Raw genomic sequence first — 10,886 nt, 5'->3', positions numbered from 1 at the left:
AACTTTATTCTACTAGATCAAGATATTACCAAAAGGATCAAACTAAGAAAAACGGTAAAGATAGGAGTGTGATGGTGATACGATACTGGGGCACCTCCCCCAAGCTTGGCAGTTGCCAATGGGCGTGCCCATACCCGATACTCAGTTTTCCTTCCTCAGAGGTGGTGAGGAGGGTGATGATGAAGATAACTGTGCCTTCAGCTTTTTCATATTGTAATTGAGAAGAGCAATTTCCTCCTTCAAATCATCGACCTCAGATTCTAGCTTCAAAATCTTGTCACATAAATCCCTTTGCTTTTCTGCCGAAAACGAGAAGGAATAGATTGGTTGTTAGATAGTTTAGCCCTCTTAGGGAGACTAGACTTCTTGAACTTCACGTGCATATCCCCAGGTTGAGGTAGAGGAACATCTTCCCCCTCTGAACTTGAATCATTGATCCTCCTCGAATGAGCATCCTCCTCATCATCCGTAGTTCGACCACAAGGAGATAGGTCCCCATAGGTCTTTGGGTCAGCAATGAGATGTGAGACATAGCTCTCTCCGTTGGAGTCCTGAGATGACATCTTGCTCTAAATCTGCAACAGAAATAGCTCGAAACAAAAACAGAGGATATTTGCGTGGTATGGTGGTCAAAACCTTCAGGAGATTATATAATGAATTTTTACCGACCAAAAAAAGTATCCTGCAAGAAAACGGAGTCCGGAGGGCACACGAGGTGCCCACGAGGCAGGAGGCGCGCCCTCCACCCTCGTGGACGCCTCGTGTCCTTCCCGGACTACTTCTTATTTTCCTATCTTTACCTAATATTAAAGGACGAAGCCTTTCATAGTTCTCCATAAGTCACCTCTTTATATCCGTTAGTTTTATGTTTACTTTAAAGTTTGACGGCTAAGATTTAACCTGTTTTCCTCTTAAAAAACGAGACCCAACCCTCCTCGTGCGTCCAAATCCATTGCTTGATCGGAACAAAACCAACTGCGCAACCTGGCCGACCAGAACTCACCTAAAGCCCACGCGCCCAGCCGGCCAACTACCTAACCCTACCCCGAGCATCCTCTTAATTTATCCCTCGAGCCCCGTCACAAGGAGAAGCGCCTCATGCCCGATCACTACAGGCGACGCCAGGGCGCCCTCACACGGGCAGTGCCGCCGCTTGCCGCCGGTACTTGCCGGAGGAGCCGCCGATCCGCGAGCTTCCTCTACATCCGTCGCTGCTGCAAGCCGCTGCCTGGGATGACGGTGGCGGCTTGCAGAAGTTTGGTGGGGCCGTGTAAACACAATTATGACAGGTCATATGGTGCTGATTTTGGATCTACTTTCCAAGTATGCATGAACCACACGGACTCTCAAGTTTTTGTTGAATTAAGCATTTTCCAATCTACATGGCGTGTGTACAACTGAACATGCATGCGTCTTTTTATTTGTTTTTTGGCAGCTTATGCATGGTTTCAGCTACGTCAACCTAAGTCCTCTTCTCCATGCACCCCTACTGTCGGGTGACTACTCAATGTGGTGTAGTGGATGGGTGTTTGGCTGTCGTATGATGCGCAGTATTATATCCAATGTCCCTAATCGACATCACAAAGTTTTGTGAGTCCAACCCTTGTTCATTGCAACTTTGCAAGTAGCGTTTGATCTGTATCGAAGCATGTGTGTTGTGCTATAACTAGATGGTGGAGCGTGCCCGAGAGAGAGGAAACCTTAGATTGTATGCTCATGCAACTGATCCTCGCTAAGGGCTCAAACTTTGCACTTCTACATGCCCTCGTGTTCCCCCTGGCCGAATCGGGATGCCACCTAGCCCCGTTGCATGCCCGTGTGCCTGTTAGGTCAAATCATTGGGTAAAGGAAGAGTAGGAGACCGAGGGCGACATTGAGGGTGCCTCATCATGCTTGGATTTTTACACGCTACGTGTTCGCCGAGGCTGCCACACCTTGCCGGTGATAGTGGACAACGACGGTTCATGGTGAAGTAGTTTTGGATCCCTGGCCACATCTTAGATAATGATACACGCGTTGTTCCGTCATTGTATGCAACCCAGTTTAAAGAAGGGTGTCAATCAGGATGTGGTAAAGAGGAAAAACCATGCATAAATCCTTTTATGTTTACTTTCTTGCATTCTTCCCGCTGACATGATAGCGTTTCATCAATGTATCTCCCGTTGCAACGCACGGGCAATTTTCCTAGTTTTCTTAAATATTCCAAAACGGAGGAAAATTGCCATTAGAACTGTTTTGGAGTCGGTTTACTTACCGTATCACATACCTATTCCTTTTCGGAGTCTGAAACGTTCTGGAAGGTGTCCCTTATGTATTCCTCCGGGGTTACGGTTTCAATAACATTACTTTCAACATTTATAGGATTACCTGAGATATAATGTTTGATTCTTTGACCGTTCACCACCTTCGGATTTGTGCCTTCGAAGTTGTTGATTTTTATGGCACCGGAACGATAGACCTCCTCGATAACGTAAGGACCTTCCCATTTAGAGAGAAGTTTTCCTGCAAAAAATCTTAAACGAGAGTTGAATAGCAACACATAATCACCTACATTAAACTCACGCTTTTGTATCCTTTTGTCATGCCATCTTTTAACTTTTTCTTTAAACAGTTTGGCATTCTCATAGGCCTGGGTTCTCCATTCATCAAGTGAGCTAATGTCAAATAACCTCTTCTCACCGGCAAGTTTGAAATCATAATTGAGCTCTTTAATGGCCCAATATGCCTTATGTTCTAGTTCGACAGGTAAGTGACGTGCTTTTCCATAAACCATTTTATATGAAGACATACCCATAGGATTTTTATATGCAGTTCTATAGACCCACAATGCATCATCAAGTTTCTTGGACCAATTCTTTCTAGATCTATTAACAGTCTTTTGCAAAATTAATTTGAGCTCTATATTACTAAGTTCTACTTGACCACTAGACTGCGGGTGATATGGAGATGCAATTCTATGATTAACATCATACTTAGCAAGCATTTTACGAAAAGCATCATGAATAAAATGTGAACCACCATCAGTCATTAAATATCTAGGGACTCCAAACCTCGGAAAAATAACTTCTTTAAGCATCTTAATAGAGGTGTTATGATCAACACTACTAGTTGGAATAGCTTCTACCCAATTAGTAACGTAATCAACAGCAACTAAAATATGTGTATACCCATTAGAGGAAGGGAACGGTCCCATATAATGAAAGCCCCAAACATCAAATGGTTCAATAACAAGTGAATAGTTCATAGGCATTTCTTGACGTCTGCTAATATTACCAATTCTTTGACATTCATCACAAGACAAGACAAACTTACGGGCATCTTTGAAAAGAGTAGACCAGTAAAAACCGGATTGCAATACCTTATGTGCAGTTCTATCTCCAGCGTGGTGTCCTGCATAAGCTTCGGAGTGACACTTGCGTAGGATCTGTTCATGTGCATGCTCAGGTACACAACATCTAATAACACCATCTACTCCTTCTTTATAAAGGTGTGGGTCATCCCAGAAGTAATGTCTTAAATCATAGAAACACTTTTTCTTTTGCTAGTATGTGAAACTAGGTGGTATGAATTTAGCAACAATGTAATTAGCATATCCAGCATACCATGGAGCAGTACGAGAAGCATTTATGACAGCTAATTGTTCATCAGGGAAGCTATCATCAATAGGTAGTGGGTCATCAGGAACATTCTCTAACCTAGACAAGTTGTCTGCAACGGGGTTCTCAGCTCCCTTTCTATCAACTAGAAAAGTGGCCCGCTCGATGCGCGGGCTAGAAATTTATAAAGTTGATTGATGGGAACATATGATTTCATTTTTTTTTTTGAAATGACATGCGATGCCATTTTTAAATATTAGACTTTTGTGAACATAGTTTTATCTTTGGTATATTTGGGTTTTTACCCATATATAAATATTGTGTTATCCCTTCGTCATTTACGTGTTAATTATGCATGATGTACTAACTTTTTTTATGTTTAGTTTCGTTGTTCAAATTGTATTTGTATAATTTTTTCAGCTTTTTTCTCATGCTGCTTAGTTATATTTTTTCGGTAAACACAAATTTTGTAGTTATCATTGTTTTTGTGTAGGCATTTGTTGATTTGCTAACGATGTTCAAGATTGGTAGATATTTGTTTCAATATATAATGATTCTTGCACTCCAAGTGATTTCGTTTTAATTTGATATAAAAGTTAGAGTGTATTTATATATTGCACACATCCACTAAAACTTTCTTGGTAGGTATTTGTGTTGATGGTCATTTGATTTAGTTAAGTTAAGACACGCGATAGTGTGGGACCTAAAATAATGGGCTTGGGGTACCACCGTTCAAAGTTTGCATTAAACATCATCGTAATCTCAACAATAGTCTGAAAATAGCAACAATGTGTATTTAGTGTTAATTATGTAGTAACATTTATTTTACAATTTTGGAAGGGTGCCATGGCACTCACGACATTCCTATTGGATCCGTCCCTGACACACAGGCTCAATTAAAATAGGGTTGGCTAGTATTGGTTGTTCTATGATGGAACCACTTGTTGAGTGCGCCGTGTACCAAACTCTGCTTCGGATTTTGTCTTAGCGATCATAAGTGGAATAAAACTCGCTTAGCGGTACCAAACAGTCGCTTGTATCACGTTTGCAAAGTTTGCTCTCAGACTGTCCACTTTTTACAAAAGAAACATCGTCCACAGTTCTTTCAGACTATCCAGTTTCTAGAAAAGAAACATTGTCCATAATTCTTTCATTAGAAATGCACTGTGCATAGTAGAATACATGTACTGAACGTCACTGGTCCCACCATGCTAATTGTTCGCCTTCCTTTTTATGTAGTCTTCTCGACTTCTGAGTAGAATTTTTCTGTCTTATATTTCTATAAAAGTTCATTTCTTCTGCTAGTGAAATATTATGGGATTTAGACCAAAAAAAGGCCCATGCAGATGGACATAGCGACCACACATCTTTCCTATGCACCGTAAAAACATTCCTCTTTCCCCTTCACACTTTCACACAGTCACATGTTCCTCTTGCCCGATCCCCTTTCTCTCTTTCAGTCTTCCCTACTCTCTCCGGTCACTCCAACATTTCTGCCGCCGGCGCCGAATAGCTCCCATCAGCTTTCTTCCTTGATTCTGTGCCTTGAGCTTGCTCGTCCGCACCTGCAGCCACCCCCACATCTCGATTCTCTGTTGCAGCCACAGGGTGCCCCACAGCTCGATTCGCCGTTCCAGCCACAGTGTGACCTTCGACGGCGGCTGGTTTTTCTCCTCGTGTGCATCCTCGGTCTCCTAGGCTGGTAAATAGTGATGGAGGGGTAGCAGGGCCCAAGCTGGAGCTGCGCAAGGGAGGAGGCGAGATCATCGATCTGCGCGGTGTTGTTCCTGTCAGCGTTCATGCAGGTGATGTGGGCGTGGATTTCGTCTCCCGCTGTCAGCTTTGATCCATCTTTAGTATGAGGATGGTGGAGACATTTTCTGCCCCTTGAGCGCCAGACGCATCCTACACATCGGCGACATTCTTCGAAGGTTCTCATTTTCCTTTTTCTAACTTTGTCATATACTTTTTTTCGTAACCGGTTTCTTTGTTTGTGCGGTTGAACCAATATAATGTAATTAAGGGAATGCTTGTTAGAGAAAAATGTTTTCCCACTTTCCCTTGAAATCATGGAAAAACATGTGATTCTGTTTTTAAGTATAAGGTACTGGAGATAATAATTAGTGAGTGAAAATCAAAAAGAATGCAAGTATATTTCTATGCACACATGATAACTGAACATGTGAGGTTCGTGGGGGCGTTGTTGTCCCCAAGCTCCGACTCGGACGCGTAGTCACTGTCCCAAAGTGAGGCAGCTCAAAAATTTGTCTTCGTCTGCAGCAGAGGCAGTCGGGCTTGGTCATCGAATATTTTTGCTCCTCTTTGTTCAGATGTTGTTCGGAGTTCAAACTACCAAAGATCCTCGAGTGGTCTTCTTTTTGCTCCACTTTGTTGTAATTAATCTCTTCATTCAATAGCCTGTTTCCAAGTTCAATTATTTCTGAAGAAAGTGGGAGCTCAATTTCGGGGTTTACCTTGAGTTTATTTTCGAGCTTGTCTCTAATTCCACCAAGGCCTGTCCTTGTTTCTGTGAATTTGTGGCATAACATTGGTCTTCTGACTTGGCAGTGGCATAATATTATTGTGAATAGTTGTCCTAGGTGGTTGCCAATCGCCCACTGAAGCCACTCTGTTGTCATTGAGAAATCCTAGTGCTTCGCAAGCATATCTGTATGATGTGTGGACAACTCCATTTACTGTTCTCATGTCTTAGAAACATGTGCATCCTTTCTTGAGTTTAGTAGTATTCACATGTACTTTTTTTTTTCTGATTGCAGGATGGGCATAATATATCCTTCCAACTGATCTTCATTTCTTCCTTTTGCTTCACTTCGTGTCTTTCTTCTTCCATACCTATTTTGACGGGAACTCTGCATATGTTAATTCTCTGGCTTCCTCACACATCTTGTGTGTCTCCATCTACTGTGTAAATTTAGTGATTATCCCTCCTTTCCTTATTGTCTTTGTTTAATCTGTAGAATCTGCTAAAATGACTTGTTGCTCATTTTCCAGGTGGAAAGTTAATCTTTCAATGCAGGGATCTCTGAAGTGCATTTCAAATTGAAATATTCTCCAACACGTGTCATCTCTTGATCTCATTGTTTCGTATTAGCACCGCGGATTGGTCATCACCTTTATTTATGTATTTAAAAAGGTATCTTTTTTTATAAAGATCATCTGCACACCTCTTCATTTGTATGTGCTTGATATTTTCCAGTAAATTTATATTGTATGGGGTACATAATGTTGCTTCATGTATACTACTACCAGTCGTGCATCATTAGTGGTAAAGTTTAGAACCAAATGGATGATAATACACATGCGAGTAGAACTTTGTGAAGATTTTCTTACCTCACTTGTATCAAAGGTTGTCCTTTTGGTGTAGTTGCGTAGTGTGGGACATCCTCATGTATGATCAAAGACTGACTATTTTTCTTGTCTGCAATATCATTCTCCTTTTGAATCTTGCCATTTTTGTTGATTGTCTGGATTTGCATCAATAAGATAACAATGCAAAATATTGTTTTTCTTGTCCAAGTTGAAATCAATTAGGAACCTCTTGTGCCTAATTGGAAGTGTTACCTTTTTAGTTGTAACATTCTCGTGGTATAAGATATAAAAGATTCGCAATTAGTAATGGGTCACCTTGTTAGATTGCATATTTGATTTGTTTTAACCACCTTGGTAGGTTTCTCAAATTCCTTGCTGTGTGGACGACCTTTTGTTTTCATTCTTTATTCCTGCACAATAGAGAATGCAAATATAAAGTTAAAGAGGACCATATTATAATATTATTACAGAAAGTGGCAGGCGACGGACGACTACAAAGATCAATGGCGATGCGCCTGCTGTTCTTTGGACCGAGGAGAGTACCTTGCTCTGCTGCTTCAGACCTGGGCCGACCTTGCTCGTCCAAATGGTGGGTTGACCACTGATTACATATTACTTCTCAAGTTTAGGATGATCTGTTATTTTTTTTTTACTTTTTACCTTCTAAATATTCGTTTTTCACTGAAGTAAAGGAGACCAACTTTGTGCCGAAATCTTTAATGTTAAAGAGGATCTTAAGTTCCAATCATCACGCGAAGACACAAATATTGAGTATTTTTTTAGTAGCAGCCAGCCTAAGCCATATCTACCTGATTAATGAGGTACTTCATTTAGACATCATTATTGAGGTACCGAGTCAAAATATTATGTGAACCATTATCTGTTCTACAAACTCTAAATGGATAGTCAACAGGAGATTTGGGGGCTGGTGACCGATGCAGGAAGACTATGCTGAAGTGCCACTTGTTGGATTCCCTGCTAGCTTGCTTAGAAAATAGAAGATTGATTAGATTGTCGTATTACCAAATAGTCTTGATGCAAGCTTCCTTTTGTGTTTAGTGTTAACATGACTGTGAATAGTGGGCATAAAGTAATTCGACATTGTTAAATCACAACCATTAAAATTCCTAGATGAGGTCATGTGCTAGCTGAGAACGTATGGGTTACATAGCGTCTCAAGAAACCAAAGTAGTTAGCAACATGCAATGTGCTTTCTCACCATTTTCAGTTCATCCCTTTCTAGTTGTAGAGCATTGGTCTCGTGTTAAACTCAGCACCGTCCTACATGTGTAAACATTAGTAAACCAAAACTTAATCATTAAGGTATGCAATCGAGGGTGATGGTTAGTTGAATTGATGTGAGAGATAAAATCCATGACAAGGGACTTGCCAGGGGCATGCATGCGTGCATTAGACATCATCAACTTCACCTTCTCATGGCCATCCTTGCCAAAGTGTATACGTTACATCTCAGGTCTTTTTATTTACAAGTATAATTTCCTCTTTGTATGTCGTTGGTGTCTAACACGTTTGGGGCACAGGCTGCAACCATCTGCACTGATGATCGATGTCATATGGAAATCATGTGGGAATAAGCATGCGCTCTCCAATCTCCATGGACGCCAGTGCCTCGTCTGCCTCCATCTGCACCCGCCGCTGCAGCGTGGCCCCGGCGTCTTACTCTCCGATGTTGCTGCTGCCATGGTGTCGTAAGCATCTGTCTGCTGCTCAACTGCAGCGTACCACCACTTGAAGCGGCTGTAAGAGTCCTAGGGCAAAATCCATCCCCATGCAAGCTTCCTCCACAGGGCATGGTGGCGGCGTGCGAAAAAAGGAGTCGAAAACCTGGGCGAGGGATCTTTTCCTCTTATTTTTGTGTTTGTGAAATCGTGTGGATCCTGAGAAATTGCATGAATCTGTGTAACGTGAATGTAATTTTTTTCTATGTACGTGTAAGCTAAAAAAGATTTATGTACGTGTATATGCCAACTCACGTGCACATATGGGTCATTTTTTAATAGAATTGAGAGACTGTTTAGAATTGAGAGATTGTTTCTGATTTGGTGCGTAGGGTAATATGGGTCCACCCGGTTATGAAGATCTAACAGTTCTAGATTGATCAATGGAATTAGGCCCACTGAATTAAAGGTCGGATGTTTCTAATTATTGTGGTATTTTCTAGACTAATTATCTTTTTTCTGGTTAACCCGTCAAGTACTTTTAAAATATAAATAGATAATATGCAAATCAAATTCTTGTAGTAAGAGAACCCATCTAATGAGTTTAGGTTTAGTATCTTTCTTTTCCATAAAATATTTAATAGCAGCATGATCAGTGTGAACAGTTACTTTAGAATCAACATATAAGGTCTGAACTTGTCACAAGCAAATACAATTGCTAAAAATTCTTTTTGATAATTTCTCTGGGCACTATCTAGAGTTTTACTAGCATATTGGATAACATTTAATTTCTTATCAACTCTTTGTCCTAGAACAACACCTATAGCATAATCACTAGTATCGCACATAATTTCAAAAGGTAAATTCCAATCAGGTGGCTGAACAATAGGTGCAGAAATCAATGCTTTCTTAAGTATTTCAAATGCTTCTACACAATCATCATCAAAGACAAAAGTAACATCTTTTTGTAAGAGATTAGTCAGAGGCCTAGAAATTTTAGAGAAGTCCTTAATGAACCTCCTATAAAAACCGGCATGACCAAGGAAACTTCTTACACCTTTAACGTCCTTGGGACATGACATCTTTTCAATAGCATCAACTTTAGTTTTATCAACTTCAATACCTTTTTCCAAAATTTTATGCCCGAAGACAATACCTTCATTAATCATAAAGTGGCACTTCTCCCAATTCAAGACAAGATTAGTGTCTTCACATCTCTGTAAAACTCGATCAAGGTTGCTCAAGCAATCATCAAAAGAAGTTCCATATACGGAGAAATCATCCATGAAAACCTCAACAATCCTTTCACAAAAATCAGAGAATATAGCCATCATGCATCTTTAAAAGGTAGCAGGTGCATTGCATAAACCAAAAGGCATACGTCTATAAGCAAAGGTACCGAAAGGGCAATTTAAAGTGGTCTTTTCTTGATCCTCCTTTGACACAGGTATTTGAGAGAAACCAGAATAATCATCTAGAAAGCAAAAATGTGTATGTTTGAATAATCTTTCTAGCATTTGATCAATAAAGGTAAAGGTTAATGATCCTTTTTAGTAGCTTTACTTAGTTTGTGAAAATCAATTACCATTCTATAACCTGTAACAATTCTTTGTGGGATCAATTCATCTTTATCATTAGGAACAACAGTAGTACCTCCCTTCTTAGGGACACAATGGATAGGACTTACCCACTGACTATTAGCAACGGGATAAATTATACCTGCCTCCAGAAGCTTTAGTATTTCTTTTCTTACCACTTCTTTAATCTTAGGATTTAACCGTCGTTGGTGATCAGCAACTGGTTTAGAGTCTTTCTCCAATTTTATTTTTGCTGGCATAAAGTGGGACTAATGCCCTTAAGATCATCAAGAGTATATCCAATAGCAGCCGATGCTTCTTCAGAGTTTTCAATAATTTCTGTTCTTCATGCTCTGAAAGGTTAGCACTAATAATAACAAGATATATATTTTTCTCATCAAGATGAGCATATTTAAGAGTATCCGGTAATGGTTTAAGCTCAAACACGGGATCACCCTTGGGTGGAGGAGGATCCCCTATGATTTCAACAGGCAAGTTGTGTTTCAAAATAGGTCCCTATTTAAAGAATACTTCATCTATTTCCCTTCTTTCATTCATAAACATATCATTTTCATGGTCGAGCAAATATTGTTCTAAAGGATCATTAGGAGGTACGACAATAGAGGCAAGACCAATAATTTCATCTTTACTAGGCAATTCTTTATCATGGGGTTGTCTACAAAATTTAGCAAAATTAAACTCAT

The 10,886-nt window shown here is 40.2% G+C and overlaps 1 long non-coding RNA gene across 3 annotated transcripts; it reads left to right on the top strand.

Moving 5' to 3' along the window:
* Positions 1 to 4,948: 4,948 nt before the first annotated feature.
* Positions 4,949 to 8,971, top strand: LOC109740837 (uncharacterized). Of its 3 annotated transcripts, XR_012187734.1 has the most exons (6): positions 5,013 to 5,527; positions 6,165 to 6,266; positions 6,374 to 6,522; positions 6,609 to 6,750; positions 7,397 to 7,515; positions 8,468 to 8,971. It is a non-coding gene; the product is annotated as an uncharacterized lncRNA (long non-coding RNA). The 3 variants fall into 3 exon arrangements; XR_002227440.4 differs by lacking the exon at positions 6,165 to 6,266 and having other exon boundaries at positions 4,949 to 5,527; XR_005760044.3 differs by lacking the exon at positions 6,165 to 6,266 and having other exon boundaries at positions 6,374 to 6,503.
* Positions 8,972 to 10,886: the final 1,915 nt, after the last annotated feature.

This window comes from Aegilops tauschii, chromosome 6 (assembly GCF_002575655.3).
Source record: "Aegilops tauschii subsp. strangulata cultivar AL8/78 chromosome 6, Aet v6.0, whole genome shotgun sequence".
Lineage (NCBI taxonomy): Eukaryota > Viridiplantae > Streptophyta > Magnoliopsida > Poales > Poaceae > Aegilops > Aegilops tauschii.
Note: the sequence above shows the minus strand (reverse complement) of the source record. Positions and strands in the feature narration are given on the sequence as shown.